The sequence below is a fragment of the Pongo pygmaeus genome, chromosome 3 (genome assembly GCF_028885625.2).
Source record: "Pongo pygmaeus isolate AG05252 chromosome 3, NHGRI_mPonPyg2-v2.0_pri, whole genome shotgun sequence".
NCBI lineage: Eukaryota > Metazoa > Chordata > Mammalia > Primates > Hominidae > Pongo > Pongo pygmaeus.
Window position 1 is genome coordinate 132,802,842 of NC_072376.2, and position 16,681 is coordinate 132,819,522.

General features: G+C 35.3%; 2 long non-coding RNA genes across 2 annotated transcripts in view; both read left to right on the forward strand.

Annotated features, from left to right (window-relative positions):
• LOC134739460 (uncharacterized) overlaps positions 1 to 10,910 on the forward strand; it is a 177,845-nt gene extending 166,935 nt beyond the window's left edge. The window contains exon 3 of the long non-coding RNA XR_010126127.1: positions 10,877 to 10,910. This is a non-coding gene — a long non-coding RNA (uncharacterized LOC134739460). The remainder of the gene's footprint in view (positions 1 to 10,876) is intronic.
• A 4-nt stretch (positions 10,911 to 10,914) lies between these two features.
• On the forward strand, positions 10,915 to 16,370 carry LOC134739459 (uncharacterized). Its single transcript, XR_010126126.1, has 3 exons — positions 10,915 to 11,179; positions 11,822 to 11,838; positions 12,318 to 16,370. It is a non-coding gene; the product is annotated as an uncharacterized LOC134739459 (long non-coding RNA).
• The last annotated feature ends 311 nt before the right edge of the window (positions 16,371 to 16,681 follow it).

Genomic DNA, 16,681 nt, shown 5'->3' on the forward strand with positions numbered 1-16,681 from the left:
CTCCTGATTTTTGTACATTGATTTTGTATCCTAAAACTTAACTGAAGTCATTTACCAGTTTCAGGAGCCTTTTGGCAGAGTCTTTACGATTTTATAGGTCACGATCATATTGTCAGTGAAGAGAGACAATTTGCCTTCTTCCTTTCTATTTGGATGCCTTTTATTTCTTTCTCTTGCCTCATTGCTCTGGCTAGGACTTCCAGTACTATGTTGAATAGGAGTGTTGAGAATGGGCATCCTTGTTTTGTTCTAGTTCTCAGAAGGAATGCTCCAGCTTTTGCTCATTCAGTATTATGTCAGCTGTGGGTTTGTCATAGTTGTCTCCTTTTATTTTGAGGTTTATTTCTACTATGCCTAGTCTGTTAAGAATTTTTATCATGAAGGAATGTTGGATTTTTATCTAAAACCTTTTCCATGTCTATTGAGATGATCATATGGTTTTTGCTTTTAATTCTTTTTATTTTGAGGTATGTTTCTTCTATGCCTAGTCTGTTAGGAGTTTTTATCATGAAGGAATGTTGGATTTTTATCAAAAACCTTTTCCATATCTATTGAGATGATCATATGGTTTTTGCTTGTAATTCTGTTTATGTGATGAAGCACACTGATTTGTGTGTGTTCAGCTAACCTTACATCCCAGGAATGAAGCCTACCAGATTGTAGTGAATTCACTTTTTGATGTTGTGATGGTTAATACTGAGTGTAAACTTGATTAGATTGAGGGGTACAAAGTATTAATCCTGGGTGTGTCTGTGTGGGTGTTGCCCAAAAGAGATTAACATTTGAGTCAGTGGGCTGGGGAAAGCAGATCCACCCTTAATCTGGTGGGCACAATCTAATCAGCTTCCACCGAATATAATGCAGGCAGAAAAACATGAAAAGCCAAGATGGGCCTAGTCTCCCAGACAACATCTTTCTCCCATGCTGGATGCTTCCTGCCCTGGAACATTGGCCTCCAAGTTCTTCAGTTTTGAGACTTGGACTGTCTCTCCTTTCTCCTCAGCTTGCAGACAGCCTATTGCGGGACCTTGTGATCACGTAAGTTAATATTTAATAAACTCTGATATATATATCAAGAGATATATATATCTATATATATATCAAGAGATATATATATCTATATATATATCAAGAGATATATATATCTATATATATATCAAGAGATATATATATCTATATATATATCAAGAGATATATATATATATATATATCCTATTAGTTCTAGGTTCCAGGGTTCTCTAAGAGTACTCTGACTAATACAGATGTGTGCTACTGGATTTGATTTGCTAGCAATTTTTGAGGATTTTTTCATCTTTGTTTATCAGGGACATTGGCCTGCAATTTCTTTTCCTTTCTTGTTTTTTTTTTTTTTTTTTTGACACAGGATCTCACTTTGTTGCCTAGGCTGGAGTACAGTGGCCTAATCATGGCTCACTTCAGCTTGGACCTCCCAGGCTCAAGCAATCCTCCCACTTCAGCCTCCCAAGTAGCTGGGACTACAGGCATGTGCCACCACACCTGGTTAATTTTTTATTTTTTGTAGTGATAGGGTCTCTCTATCTTGCCAGATTGGTTTCAAACTCCTGGGCTCAAGGAATTATTCTACCTCGGCCTCTAAAATTGCTGAGATTACATTTGTGAGCCACCATACCCAGCCTAATTTTCTTTTCTTTGTGTCTTTGCCAGGTTTTGGTATCAGGATTATGCTGGCTTTGTAGAATGAGTTAGGAAGTCCTCAGCGTTGAATTTTTTTAATAGTTTCAGTAGAATTGGTACTAGCTCTTCCTTTGTAAATCTATTAGAATTCAGCTGTGAATCAGTCTGGTCTAGAGCTGTTTTTGGTTGGTAGGTTTTTTATCACTGATTCAATTTTGGGACCCAATCTCGGTCTGTTCAGAGTTTCAATTTCTCTTGATTCAGTATTGGGAGGTTGTGTGTTTCCAGGAATTTATCCATTTCCTCTAGATTTTCTAGTTTTTGTGAATAGAAGTGTTCATAATAGCCTCTGAGGATCTTTTGTATTTCAGTAGGATCAATTGTAATGTCACCTTTATCATTTCTGGTTGTGCTTATTTGGATCGTCTCTCTTTTTTTTTTGTTAATCTAGCTACTGATCTAACCATTTTGTTTGTGCTTTCATAAAACCAACTTTTGATTTTATCAATTCTTTGTAAGGATTTTGGAGTCTTAATTTCATGCATTTCTTCTCCGATTTTCGTTATTCCTTTTCTTCTGCTAGTTTTGAGGGTAGTTTGTTGTTGCTTTTCTTGTTCCTCTAGGTGTGATTTTCTTGTTCCTCTAGATCATTAATTTGAGATATTTTCAACTTTTTAGGTAGGTGTTTAGTGCTATAAACTTTCCTCTTAACACTGCTTTTGCTGCATCCCCGATATTTTGGTATGTTGTGTCTCTGTTTTCCTTTATTTCAAAGATTGTTTTTAAAAAAATTCTGCCTTAATTTTGTTGGTTACCCAAAAGTTATTCAGAAGTCAGTTTATTTTCCATGAAGTCCGATGATAATGTGATTAGGTAAATTATTAGGTGATTGAGTACCAAACCTCAGGAATTCTAGGAGCACATTTTGTCTCAATACTCATTTACTATGTCTTGAAGCAATCTAACAAGAAAAAGCTGTTTGATGAGTATCATATTGGTGTCCTTAAATTGATTGTGTGCTGTATGCACAAATATCGATATGCCTTCATATCTGTCATGAGGAACTCATGGTTCGTAAGCTTTAGCTTTTTGATCTGGTACTCCCAATCTACATATCACCTTGGTCCTTGAAGCCAGGATCCACTTATTTCACTGGATCTCTGTGCATTCGTTTATTTTTTTTTGGCATGGCCATATCTTATATTTTTATATTAAGAACCAAAAGACTCACTCAAATCAACAGCAAGTACATAAATTATTTGAAACCTAATCATTGAAAGGAGTAAGTGGAAGTTCTGATCATGGGTAGAGAAGTAAGTATATTTTATCTGTATCTCCATCAAATACAGCTCTAAAACCTGGACAGAATTATGTAGTATATATTTCAGGCCCTTGAAAAGTAAGTAGTAGCTGACAGATAAGGAAAGAAGACCCAAATTCAAAGTATACCAAATTGATGGTGAGTTTCCCATTTTCTTCTGGCATATCCTGGCCTGATGCAAAGAAGTCCCAAACTCAAAGGAGGGCACCAACGTGTAGTTAGAGAGAGTTCTGGGAGAAGGCCTCTAGTTGTATCTTGAACAATGAGAAAGAAGTCTCCAAATGCTTATGTCATTAGAAAGAGTTCTGGGAGAAATCCTGTATCTTGAGCAATGAGAAAGGGGTCTCCAAATGCTCAGAGTGGGAAAAAGCCCCCATTGCCTTTTTTGTTGTTGTTGTTCTTTTACCATTTTTCTAACACATAAATCCACATTGGCTATGGAAACAGCAGCAACAGTGGTGATAGCAGAAGCCTAGAGGTATCAAAAATTCAAAGGGAAGATCTTCTCCAGTTGGAGGAATTATGGTTCCAAAAAGGTTGAGTAAACCCCTTTCCATTGGCCTTATGCTCATGGCCCTATGCAGGCCCCGATAGGGCCTATACCCATTGGCCCTATACAGGCATAGAGTCATAGAAGCGTGCATCAGAATGGGGGCAACTGAACCTCTGCTTTTGACCAAGGCTCAAAAATGGAAGGGGCTTAGAAAAGAGAACTGTAAAGTTATTTATAAACACCTGGGGTCAGTCCTGAGCTCAAATTCATGAATCAGATCTGATCATAAACACACGCCAAAGACATTGAGAATGAAGTAACAGATAAATCACCAATGATCATCCACGTACCAGACTGACCACTGAGTGGCTTACACAGGGGAGAGAGATGAGTAATCATCGGAAAGGTTAGAAAACAGAACTGACACTCACAGAAATCTGGTTGGAACTTGTGACCAGATGTTAACTATATATATTACCTGTTAATACTACAATATGAACATTCTTTATAGAATTTTAATAAGAAGTGGTGTCTCATAACATAATATTGAAACTTCCAAGATGTAATCTAAAATTATTCGGGACATGAAGAACATAAAAACTTCTACTTATATGGGAAAAGGCAATGCCAAGATGACATATATTTTGAAATTATCTGAAAAATACTTCAGAACAGCTATCATAAAAAAAATGCTTGAAGAAGTAAGGGTGAAGGCTCTTAAAATGAATGAAAAGATAGAAAATCTCAGCAGAGAAATGGAAGATGCAAAGAAGAAATAAGTGGAAATTTTAGAACTGAAAATACAATAATAGCAACAAAAACATTAATAAATGGGTTCAATTTCAGAATGAAGATGATAGGAGAAATCATCAGTAAACTCAAAGATAGATTAATAGAAATTATCCAATGTGAACATTTAAGAAAAAATAGTGAAAAAATATAAGTGTAACCTTTGGCACAATAACAGGAAGTAAGATATTTATGCCATTAAAAACTCAGAGGAAAGGAGAAAGACTGTGGTGTTGAAAAAGTATTTGGAGATATAATCGCTGAAAATCTTCCAAATTTGGGTAAAGAGATGAATCTACAGATTTTAGGAGTTCAGCAAATCCTAAACAGGACAAACTCAAAGAAATTCAAACCCAGACACATAATAATTAAATTCTTGAACTAAATAATAATTAAATTCTTGCAATAAATATATATATATTTAGTTATATATATAGAACCTTATTAAGGTATACTTATATATATACATATAACCTTAATGGTACTGAGGAACAGTGACCCACTACTTATAGGGAACAATAATTCAAATGATTTTGTTTTGTCTTTAGAAACTATGGAGGCAAGAAAAAAGTAGGACAAAATTTTTAAGGAGCTGAAAGAGTGAACTGTCAACCCAGTATTCCATATTCAGTAAAACATCCTTCAGGAATGAAATTGAAATATAAACATTTTCAGATGAAGGAAAACTAAGAGAAGTAATTCAGCAGCAAAGCGTTCTAAAAGAATTATTTTAAAAAGTCTTCAGACAGAAGGGAAATACTACCAGAAGAAAATTTAGACCATCAAGATGAAGGAAGAACAGAAATGGTAATTATCTGTGTAAATATAATAGATTGGTTCTCTTCTTTAAAATATGTCTGATGGCTGAAATAAAAAATATAACAACTTAGGCAAATCTCAAAGGCTGCATGCAGGGTGAAAGAAGCCAGCCTCATATTGTATGACATTCTATTTTTTTCTTCTTCTTCTTCTTTTTGAGACAGAGTCTCGGTCTATCGCCCAGGCTGGAGTGCAGTGGTGTGACCTCGGCTCACTGCAACCTCTGCCTCCTGGGTTCAAGCGATTCTCCTGCCTCAGCCTCTAAGTAGCTGGGATTACAGGCATGTGCCACTGCACCTGGCTAATTTTGGTATTTTTCGTAGAGATGGGGTTTTGCCATGTTGGCCAGGCTGGTCTTGAACTCCTGACCTCAGGTGCTCCACCTGCCTTGGCCTCCCAAATTGCTGGGATTACAGGCATGAGCCACCATGCCCAGCCATGTATCACATTCTTAAAAAGACACTTGTAATCTCTTCTGTGATTCCTTCTACCCCCAATCTAATGTAACTATCACCTTCATGCCTGTCATGTCACCTGGTTTTATCTGACTCGTAGCGTCCTAGCAATTATTACAATATAAGTTATCTTGTTTATAGACTTGTTTTACTTGTTGTCTGTCTCCTCCTCCCCCGCCCCATCTGTTTGTCTAGTGAATTTGCTGATTTTACTTGTCACTGTATTCTTAGTGTTTAGAATAACAGCTAATACATATAGACATTCAATTGCTCTCTCTCTCTCTCTCTCTCTCTAAGTATATATATATATATATATATATATATATATTATTTTTTAATTTTTTTTTTAGGTGGAGTCTCAATCTGTCACCCAGGCTGGAATGCAGTGGCACAATCTCAGCTCACTGCAACCTCCGTCTCTTGGGCTCAAGCAATTCTCCTGCCTCAGCCTCCCAAATAGCTGCGACTAAAGGCATGCACCACCATGCCTGGCTAATTTTTATACTTTTTGTAGAAATGGAGTCTCACTGTGTTGGCCAGGCTGGTCTCAAACTCCTGACCTCCAGTGATCTGCCTGTTTCTGCTTCCCAAAGTGCTGGGATTACAGGCATGAGCCACCTCACTCAGCTAAATATATATTTTAATGGCTTAATTAATTAATATTTTAGGAAGCCTGATACTAATACATTCATACTGAGTGAATTGGAATGTAGTGTCTTAATAGCTATATTCGTTTTCTAGGACTGCCATAACAAAATCCTATAGATAAGGTGGTTTGAGCAAAAGAAATGTATTTTCTCACCATCCTGCAGGTTGAAAGTCTGAGACTGATGTATCAGTAGGTTTCATTTCTCTGAGACCTCTTTCCTTCTTGATGGTGGCCACCTTCTTGCTGTCGTGGTTGTTTCCCATTGCATATGCACTCCTGGTGTCTCTCTGTGTGTTCAATTTCTTCTTCATATAAGGATACAATCAGGTTTGATTATGCCTACTCTAAATGCTTCATTTTGACTTAATCACCTCTTTAAATGATCTGTCTCCAAATATAGTCACATTTTGAGCTACTGGGGGTTAAGACTTCAACATAGAAATTCTGTGGAGACATAATTCAGCCCATAACAATAGCTGTCTTAGTTTGTTTTGTGCTACTATAACAAAAAATACCTGAGAGTAGGCAATTTATAAAGAACAGAAATTTGTTTATCACAGTTTAGGAGACCGGGAAGTCCAAGATCAGGGCACCAGCAGGCTCAACTCTCTGGACAGGACTGCTTTCTGTTTCCCAGATGGAGCTTTGGCATCCTTTGCATGGGAGGAACACTGCATGCTCACATAGCAGAGGGACAGACAAAAGGGACAGACTCCCTCAGTCAAGCCCTTCATAAAAGTTGCCTAATCCCATTCATGAGGGCTCTGACTCAATCAGTTTTCAAAGTCCACAACTCCCAATACTGTTGCATTGGGGATTAAATTTTAACATGAATTTTGGTGGGAAAAAAACAATCAAATCATATTCATAGCTAACATATTTTTAGTGCTTGTTAGATTTACAGATGTTGTTATAGCACTTTCCATGTATTCCTTCATTTAAGCTTCATAACAATTTCATGAGAAAATTACCATTTTTATACTTGATCTATAGATGAGGAAAAGAACCACGAAGAGGTTAGAATCATTTGCCCAAAGTCACATATACTAAGTGGTGAACCCATAAGATAAAATCAGAAAGTTTGAGCTTAGAGCTCTTATCAAGATGTTACTTTCCTTCCTTTAATCCTAGAAGCAAGGATATCAACTGAGACTCTGTTTTTAAGTGCTCCAGACTTGAAATGAAAAGGTCTAGAATTTAGGTAGAAAAGGAAGGAGCATATTTAATACACATGACAAGGTTTGATGACAGGTTAAAATTATGTTTCCTGATTGAAAGTCAACCTGTAATTCACATTTTTGTATTTTGAAATTTGGAGTGCATTTAAATATATAATATAATATTGGGTTATATTTCTTTTCCGATGTGTCTCACAGTTGAAAGTCTTTGGTATTACATATTATGAGATTAGATTAAGATCATGAGGAGTATAGAGAAAGAAGGAAAGATTAAGGATTGAGAGGAGTTGAAGACTTAAGATTGACAGAACCATGAAGTAGAGTAAGATCGTAGCCAATGCTTCAGCCACCTCAATGAGCTAACTGATTGTCCTTTTGGCCTTCTATACTCACCAGCTGGTCCAGAGGGATTAAAACCACATGTAAACTAGTTCATGTCCATTTTTTTTCTGTATGTAAAAGTTCAAAGTAAATTACAAAGCATAAATTTGTGAAATAGCTATAATGATTCCTTTCCTCCTGTCTTTGATACCTAGGAACATTCATTTGTTCTCAATCTTGCATAACTACAGCATAGCATAAGAGGAGTTATGGTAACATTCCTCAAAGACAACATTACTCCCAAGTCAGCCCCCAATACAGCCAGTTCTCTTTGAAGTAATTAAGATTTTTACATTGATAGGTTTTGTCTTTCCCTCTCTGATTGCTCTCTTGCTAGGCATTAAACATTTTTGTATTAACTTTACTTAAGGCTTACTACTCCCTGACAATTACTAGGCTATTCTTTTCTCCTAGGTGAAACTCCTGAAATACCATTGCATTTAGGTCGAAGGATTAACTGACAATTTCTTTTACTTTCCCAGAAATCTGGTTGGAACTTATGACCTGATGAAATAATTATAATTATTTTTGCAAAATAATAATAAAAATTCTCATGCATTTTTCATGGCCACAGAGTCAAGATCAAATGCTATGAGCTTTAAAAGTTTAAACGTTCTGTAAATTATGTTGAACACATACCCTTGTTTAAAAATAAGGACAAAGAAAGATTTCAAAATGACAGTTGTAGGGTAAGAGGTGCAATAAGATTTAATTTTCCTTGAGACATGCAAGAGGAAAGTTAATAATTTAGGGGAAAATATTAAATGCACTAAGGGAGAAAAGGTAGAATTTAAAGAAAAGTCTCCCACATTTAAAGGATTTCAGGAGAAGAAAACTAATGGAGCGTTTATAAGAATGGCTAAAAACATTAATTCTAAACTACCAAAGAATGTTTTTCAAAGTTCATAACATAAGCTAAACTTCGCTGTTCAGAGTCTATATTCTGGCTAATGGGATAATTAAAATGTCAACCCAAAATGAATATATTTCAATTACAGCCATGCCCTATGCAATTAAAAATGCCTCACAGGAAAATAAACTTATTATTATTATGGGGGAATTTTTATTAGTTAAGGAATGCATTATCAGAGTTGATTGAGGTGATGTGGTAATGTCACCTTAATTCTCATAAATCAAACAAGGAATCCAGAAAGTGAACTTTTAAAAACATTTTAAAATTTTCAGCCTGAAGGAAAATAGATAAAGGCATATTCTATTGCTTTAGCAATCTTAGAATAGTAATTACCTTCCCAATAGGTGAGTGAGCAGGAACATTTGGCAGACCACAGGAGTTTAATGCCTATAAAATGGCCTTTCTTAAGTTTAATAGCAGATGTGTAGTGTTGGTTACCTCATTTTCACTCTCATTAAGTAGAAAGTATGGCAACATTAGATGATTGGAAACTAGTCTCCAGATTTTTCTTTCCTTTTCCTCAGTAGATTTATAGATAATATCCATTAAATTTTTAATTAGTACTTACATATAATATAGGAAGAACAGAAATATTAAATAAAAACATGCATATATTGATTCAAGCTGGATTTTAATTTCTGATATGACGGGAAAAATGTAACTGTCATTTCAATCATATTTTTAAGGCAGCTGTTAAGCTTGCATCCGAAAAAAATTGTGATGTAAATTATGTTGCAAGACAAGTAAGGACTGGCCAGTAAGTATTACCACAACTTTCTCAGTTGTTGTGAAATCTAGGAGCCATCCTTGATTTGTTTCTTTCATTCATATCCAACATTCAATCCATCAAGTCCTGTTTACTCTGCCTTAGAAATGTAACTCTCAACTGATCTCTACTGACCACTTCCTCTAGAGTCCAGAGTCTTCCCTGTGGCTTGCAAAGCCTCTGTGATCTGGAGTTTGAATTCCTCTGACTTCATCCATTCCTCTCTAGCCACACTGGCTAGTTTCTTCTATCCTCATGGGTTTGTGCTTGCTGTTTTCCTGCCTGGAATATTTTTCCCAGACCTTCCCATGCCTGCCATTTTGCTTCATTCAGGGAAGTCTTTGCTTTCTGGCTCTTCCTGTGCTAAGAACTCTCTGACCCTGGAATTCGGATGCCTCACGGTACTGTCACCAGGACCGTATCTGGCCATCCTGTTTTATACTGCCAGGTCCTGCCAGGCCTAGCACTTCAGGTCTTCTAGGTCACCTTCCACTTCTTGCTATAGCACACAATACCTTCTAACATATTACAAAACTAAATTAGTTTTCATATTTCCTGTTTATTGTCTTCCTCTACCACAGTGCAAGCTCCATTAAGCAAAGATTTATTGGTGTCTTCTTTTTAGTTATTGTTGTTCACTTTTGTGTCCCAAATGCCTAGAACAAAGCCTGGTGTATAGTAGCCCTGTAATAAATAATTCCTGAATAAATAAATGGATTTATTTGTCTTAGTTGTATAATGATCTATCAGAAACATCATTTAGGTTTAAAGAAGAAATTTCAAAATTAATATTAATAGGAGTCAAGACAATATTTTCATAATAGTTTAAAATTTAGTGTTGGAAAATAGCAAAATTGCCCTCCATAATGTGAGTGGGCCTCATCTAATCAGTCAAAGGCCTGAATAGAACAAAAGACTGACCCCCACTGATGAAGAAGAAATTCTGCAGCAGATGGGCTCTGGACTTTAACTGCAACATCTGTTCTTTTCTGGGTCTCTAGCTGATAGCCTTCAGATTTGAACTATAAATTTTGAATTTGCCAGTCTCCAAAATCATATGAGCCAATTCATTAAAACAAATCTCTCTCTATATATACACACACATCCTATTGGGTCGATTTCTCTGGGAAACTCTGGCTAATACACCTTTCAATTTCAATTACCAATTAATAAAATTGGTAAGGATAACAGGCATTTAATGAGGATTTACTGCATGGCTGACACTATTTTAGTATTTTGTGTGTTTTAATTCATTTAACACTTCCATAAGGTATGATAATTATTTTCCTTTTTCAAATAAGGTAACTGGGACAAGAGAATATTAAAGGATTTGCCCCAAGCCCCACAGCTAATAGAAGGTGGAGTTGGGATGTAAACCTTCATGGTCAAGTGCACTAAAAGCCCTAGTAAATGAATAAAATGCCAAATCACTGTCTTTAATATTTTTTTTCTACAGAGCCATGTTACATCTTTTAGTTTAAAGCTTCAGGTAAGTGAACTTTTTCAAGACAAAAAAAATATGTTTATCTTCGGAGCTCTGTAGAAATCCTTTGAACATTTTATTGGCATATGTTTTAAATAGCTGTACTGCAAAGGAACTTCCTTTGTTTATTTCTAACTTGTGACTTCTGTCCTTCTCCTTAAGCGGCTGCTGACCTTTATCTTTTCTTCAAGCTGTAAAAAAAACAAGAGATATTCTAAATTAACCCAAAATTTCCGACTTGGCAGAGCTGTATCAGAGATATTGCCCTGATGAAAAGTAAGCAAAACGTAGATATCTGGGGAATGTTTAATTTAGTCGTTTTGGAAACTGTTCAAGAAGATATTAACCTTATTTTGAAGCTAGGAGGGAAGAGTAAGGAGGGATACAGAATTAATTTTTACAATTTCTTATCCTGTCTTCAGAGACCATTTATTACAGAATTATTGTTGAAGTACTTAGTTAACGTTAAATGGTTGAGTCAGGGTACCTCATTATCAGAATGTCTATTAGAACTATAAGACCGTTGATTCTAGAAGCAGAGATACATGTTGAAAAAATTTTATCCTTTTTCTCAAGTTACTTTTTTCATGAAAAATAATTTGAAATAGAGCAATTATGCTTTTTGAAGCCCATATAGTTGTTTTAAGTTATATACTATGGAAAAATAGCTGTTTTTTGGACTTCTCCCTAGAAGTAGGGATTAAAGTTTATATTTTACAATAAAATGACTCAATTTTTGTTCATTTACAAAATGAACAAAACTGTTCATTTTGTTATGTTCATTTACATAACTGTTGCAATAGTTATGTAAATTCTACAAATTAATAATGTTTTAAAATACTGTCCAAAATGCAATGTAATTCTTCTTCTTCTTTTTGTCTTTTGGCCTTTACTGAAAACAAAAAACGTATTACTAAGAAGGACACAGATGAAAGGTAATTCCACAATTCTTAGCTGAATCCCCAAAGAATACCCTACTCCCTACCTTTGTTTGTTCACATTTTGCAGGGGAAATATTAAGCAATAATATTCATATGATAACTTCACATTGGTGGGCAATGCAGCCTTTCAGAAAAGCAACTTGGAATAAAATGAAAAAAGTAGTTTATTTGAAATGTATTAAAGAAGTAGAGAAATATTAGAATGTCAGTGAAAGGGAAATGATCATGTGCTGTAAAATTATTAATTTTTCAACACAAAACTACTAATTTTAAGCACTTTCTATTTCGCAGTTGGTGTGAGAAAATTTATCCAGTGGAGATATGAAATTTGAAAGCCAAATTGGACCCTTTGAAAATTGAGTCCAAATGTTTATGTGAATATTTGTCTGTGTGTTTTGGGAGAAGTTGTGAAGAATAGTTTCAATCACGTGATCTCCATTTTAATTTTATCCACATGATCTCGGATCCTACAGGGACCCCTTAAGAAGAGAGAAGTAGGTTGGTGCAGGTGTCAGAGCAAGATCAAAGGACAACAGACCATCTTTAAAAAATAAAACAGGAAAATGACAATCTGGAATCTAGTCTTCAAGTGCTTTGATAATGACACCTACTTCGAGGAAAGCTTTTTGTGAATTTTTGATCCACATAAAATAAACACTCTCAAACACATTTTGTATTAAAAATAATTATCCATCAGGACGTTTAAATATTTTTTTAATCACTGTAGTATTAATACTTAAAGAGAGTCATGATGACATCTGTTTTCCAGAGACATAGCTTCTTTATGAGAAATATTACCTGTATGTGAAATTTATCCATGTAGAAACAAAGTTGAATTAAAACATTGTTTCTGCAAGTTACACTTTAGATGGGAAGCTTATATTATGCAACAAAATAAATTAATGAATGTATAAATTAAAATGTGAAAAGTTCAAAGAAAATAAGTCAATTCTGGAAGAGAATATCACAGACAAATTTGATCTAGTATGTGGAAGTAAAAGAAATGATACTTCTCCTGAGATCAGAGGATTGAGCAGGAGTTAACCAGTGACAGAAGGGAGCAGGAAGAGAATCCTTGTTGGAGAGGGAAGTACAACCCTTGGAGGGAGGAAACCCAGAAAGATGGCCAGGGTGGTTGGAGAGGAGAGAGGAAGGTGAAAAGAGATTGGGAATAAAGCTAGAGAGGTTAGCAAAGACCAGATCATGTAATAGCTCCCCATAGACCATGCCAAAGATAAGGGCCATTATTCTAAGAGCAACATAATAATAATTTTAAAAAGGTTATAATTGGGCTGTGAAGTGGGAGAAGAACTAGGGATGTGATAAGATCAGATTTACATTTTGAAAGAGGTAGATTACCATAGAGGACAGGTTGGTCAGGGACTAGAATAAATTTTGGGAGGCCAGTTACTACAGAAATCCAGGGTAAAGGTGAAGATAAATTGATTAGAACAAAGGTAATGTAGCTAGAGAAGTTAATGAAATTTAGAAGTGATTAGCATGTGAGTTGCCTGAATTTGGTAATTTCTTTGATGTGAGAGGTGATGGATTGGGAGTTGTCATTCATCTTTGATTTCCAGGTTAGGGGTTGAGCAATTGGATGGATGATGTGGCTGTTTACTTAGATATTGAATACTGTAAGAAGGTTTGTGAGGATAAGAGCATGCTTCAGGGTAGGATGTACCGACTGCAGATCCTCTGAGAAATGCACATGGAATGTTTTATATGTGGCCAAAGATAAAAGCCTGGAATTTATGAGAGAGTTAATTGTGAAGTATTAAATTAGTGAAACTGTGGAAATGGATGAAATTAGCCTGCAGAAAGAGCATAGTGTGGGAAGAGATGGAAAGTAAAAATAAGCCAAGATGGCAACATTTAATGGCTGGATTAAGGAGGATGAGATACCAAAGACAAAGGAGAAGGAAGTGCCAAATATGTAGGAAGAAAACAAAGAGAACATAGTTCAGGAAGGACAAAGAAAAGAGTGCTGAAAGAAGTGAGTGGGCAGAAGTATGTAGTGACTGAGGAATCAGTAAGAGCAGGATTAAAAATATTTTTTAAATTTGGACCAGGCACGGTGGCTCACATGTGTAATCCTAGCATTTTGGGAGTCTGAAGTGGGTGGATCACTGGAGGTCAGGAGTTCAAGAACAGCCTAACCAACATAGTGAAAACTTGTTTCTACTAAAAATAGAAAACGTTAGCCAGGTGTGGTGGTGTGTGCCTGTAATTCCAGCTACTCAGGAGGCTGAGGCATCAGAATCTCTTGAACCCGGGAGGTGGAGGTTGCAGTAAGCCAAGATTTCGCAAGTGCACTCCAGCCTGGGCAACAGAGTGAGACTCCCATCTTAAAAATATATATATTTTTTTAATTAAAAAATTCAAAATTGGTAATCAGTAGAGCCATTTTTGTTGACATATGCCTTTTATCTCTGTCAAGTAAATGTTTAGAAGTAGGATTGCTGGGTCATATAAGTGTATGTTTAACTTTATAAGATATCGCAAGGTTACTTTCTATTGCAGCTGTATTAACCATTCCACCAAAAATACACAAGAGTTCCAGGTGCCCCACTTCCTCACAAACACCTGGTACTATCAGTCTTTTTAATTTTTTAATGGCTTTATCAAGGCAAACTTGACTCTATTAGTTCTCACACTGCTGTAAAGAACTACCTGAGACTGGGTAATGTACAAAGAAAAAAAGTTTAATTGACCCACAGTACCACAGGCTGTACGGGAAGCGTGGCTGTGGAGGCCTCAGGAAACTTACAATCATGGCAGAAGGTGAAGGGGAAGCAAGGCATGTCTTCATATGGCCAGCAAGAGAAAGAGGAGTGTGGGAAGTGGTGCTACACACTTTTAAACCACCAGATCTCTTGAGAACTCTATCAGAATAACAGCAAAGGGGAAGTCCACCTTTGTGATTCAATCATCTCCCACCAGGCCCCACCTCCAACACTCGAGATTACAATTCAACATGAGATTTGGCTGTGGACAGAGATCCAAACCACATCATTGACAGACAATAAACTGCACATGTTAAATTGTACAGTTCGATATATTTTGACATAGGTGACCTGTGGAACCATTACCACAATCGAGACAATATACATATTCATCACCTCAGAAATTTTTTTTTTGTAACTCCTTCCTCCCACTGCTCCCCTACCTCCACCATCTCTGGTAACAACTAATTTGCTTTCTCTCACTACACAATAGTTAGCATCTTCTAGCATTCTGAATAAAAGGACTATACTTAAATGAATGCTCCCCTTGCCCATTCTGTATTACTATGGATAAGACTGTGTACTTAGATTGTAATATTTTACAAACCTGTGTAAAAATTGTGGCGGCCCATATGTGAATTAAACTTTGAAGCATTTTCACATTCTCCATGATCCACATAATTTTAAGGTAAAATACTTTTATGTGCAGTGAATATGTTGTATTTTTTAAACCAGATACCTCGTTATACATTTTCGTCTTCTGCTATTTTTGGAAATTGTAAAGTGGATTATAACAAATACTCTAGTAATGGAAATTTGTACACATCCCAATGTGAAGTGAAAGGCATTCAAATTTTATAGTGGTTAAATTATATTCAAAGCTCTTGAAATACATTGCCAACTTCACTCCAGAAAGGTTGGACCAATTTACAATTTTAACGAGAGTGCCAGCTTACCTAAACCATCATTAACCCTGGTTAGCCATTGTTTAAAAAAAAAAAAAAAACCTTTATCCATTGTTAAGTACAAGAATAATATTGGTGGTGAAACATTTTTATATTACATTTTTAAGAAAAAAAGCAGATTTCAAAATAGCATGTATGTTATAACCCAATTTCAAAAAATGTTTGAGTACGTGTGTGTATGTTTATTAGAAATACATCCATCTAAAGATTCGTATGTGTATATGTGTGTGTATATGTGAGTTATGTACAGCGTTTTCAGTGTTATTTCTGGGTGGTGGACAGGTATAAATATGGGTAATTTTTAGCCTTAGGTATTTTATGTTCAAGTACTACTGCAATAAACAAGTATTGTTTTAGTAATAACTTGAATTTACCTCTTAAAATTGTTTTAATTAAACATCAACTTTAGCCAGACCATATTATTTTATATGAGAATATAAACCATGTTTTGTATTTGTCTGCTGGCTGTATATATAGGATCAGAGGAGACATTTGGCTGTTTTATTAGATGGAGAAGAGTAGGTGTGCAGTAAGGACTAACTGTTAAGTAGAGAATGATGAAAAAAGAGAGCAGAAAGAATGAATTCATGAATATTATTTTCCAAATTAGCTGGAGAAATTAGTCATCAAAGACCAACTGCAGCTCTTCCAGCAGCCATTGTCTTTCTATTTTAATGTGACCAAATATTTCACGTAGACTCAAAACACTTTTTTACTGCTTTTTATTTTAGTTTTCACAGTTGTTGTTTTTTCTGTTCTAAAACTATGTATTAGATTTAACAGGAATAATTTTCTTTGTTAACAATTTCAAAATAAACCATTTTATACTTTAAAAGTTTTATCTCATTCTTTTTTTCAGTTAAAGGTGGTGATGGAAAACCTATGTCTCATTAGTGTTTGCACTTTGCAGAACAGTACAAGCTAAATTGTATCAATTAATTTTAAATGGTACAAATTTTAATTAATGTAATTAAAACCATTTACAACAGTATCAGCTTAAGCTTGTGAAGATGATTTGACTTGTAGATTTATAAGTTCTTTATAGATGAAAAGATCTTGTGTATATTTTAGAAAAGTTGGGATTTTTCTCTTTATTGTAATTAACATAATAATTTAAAAAGGAACCTCATCTTCATCTTTTATTAA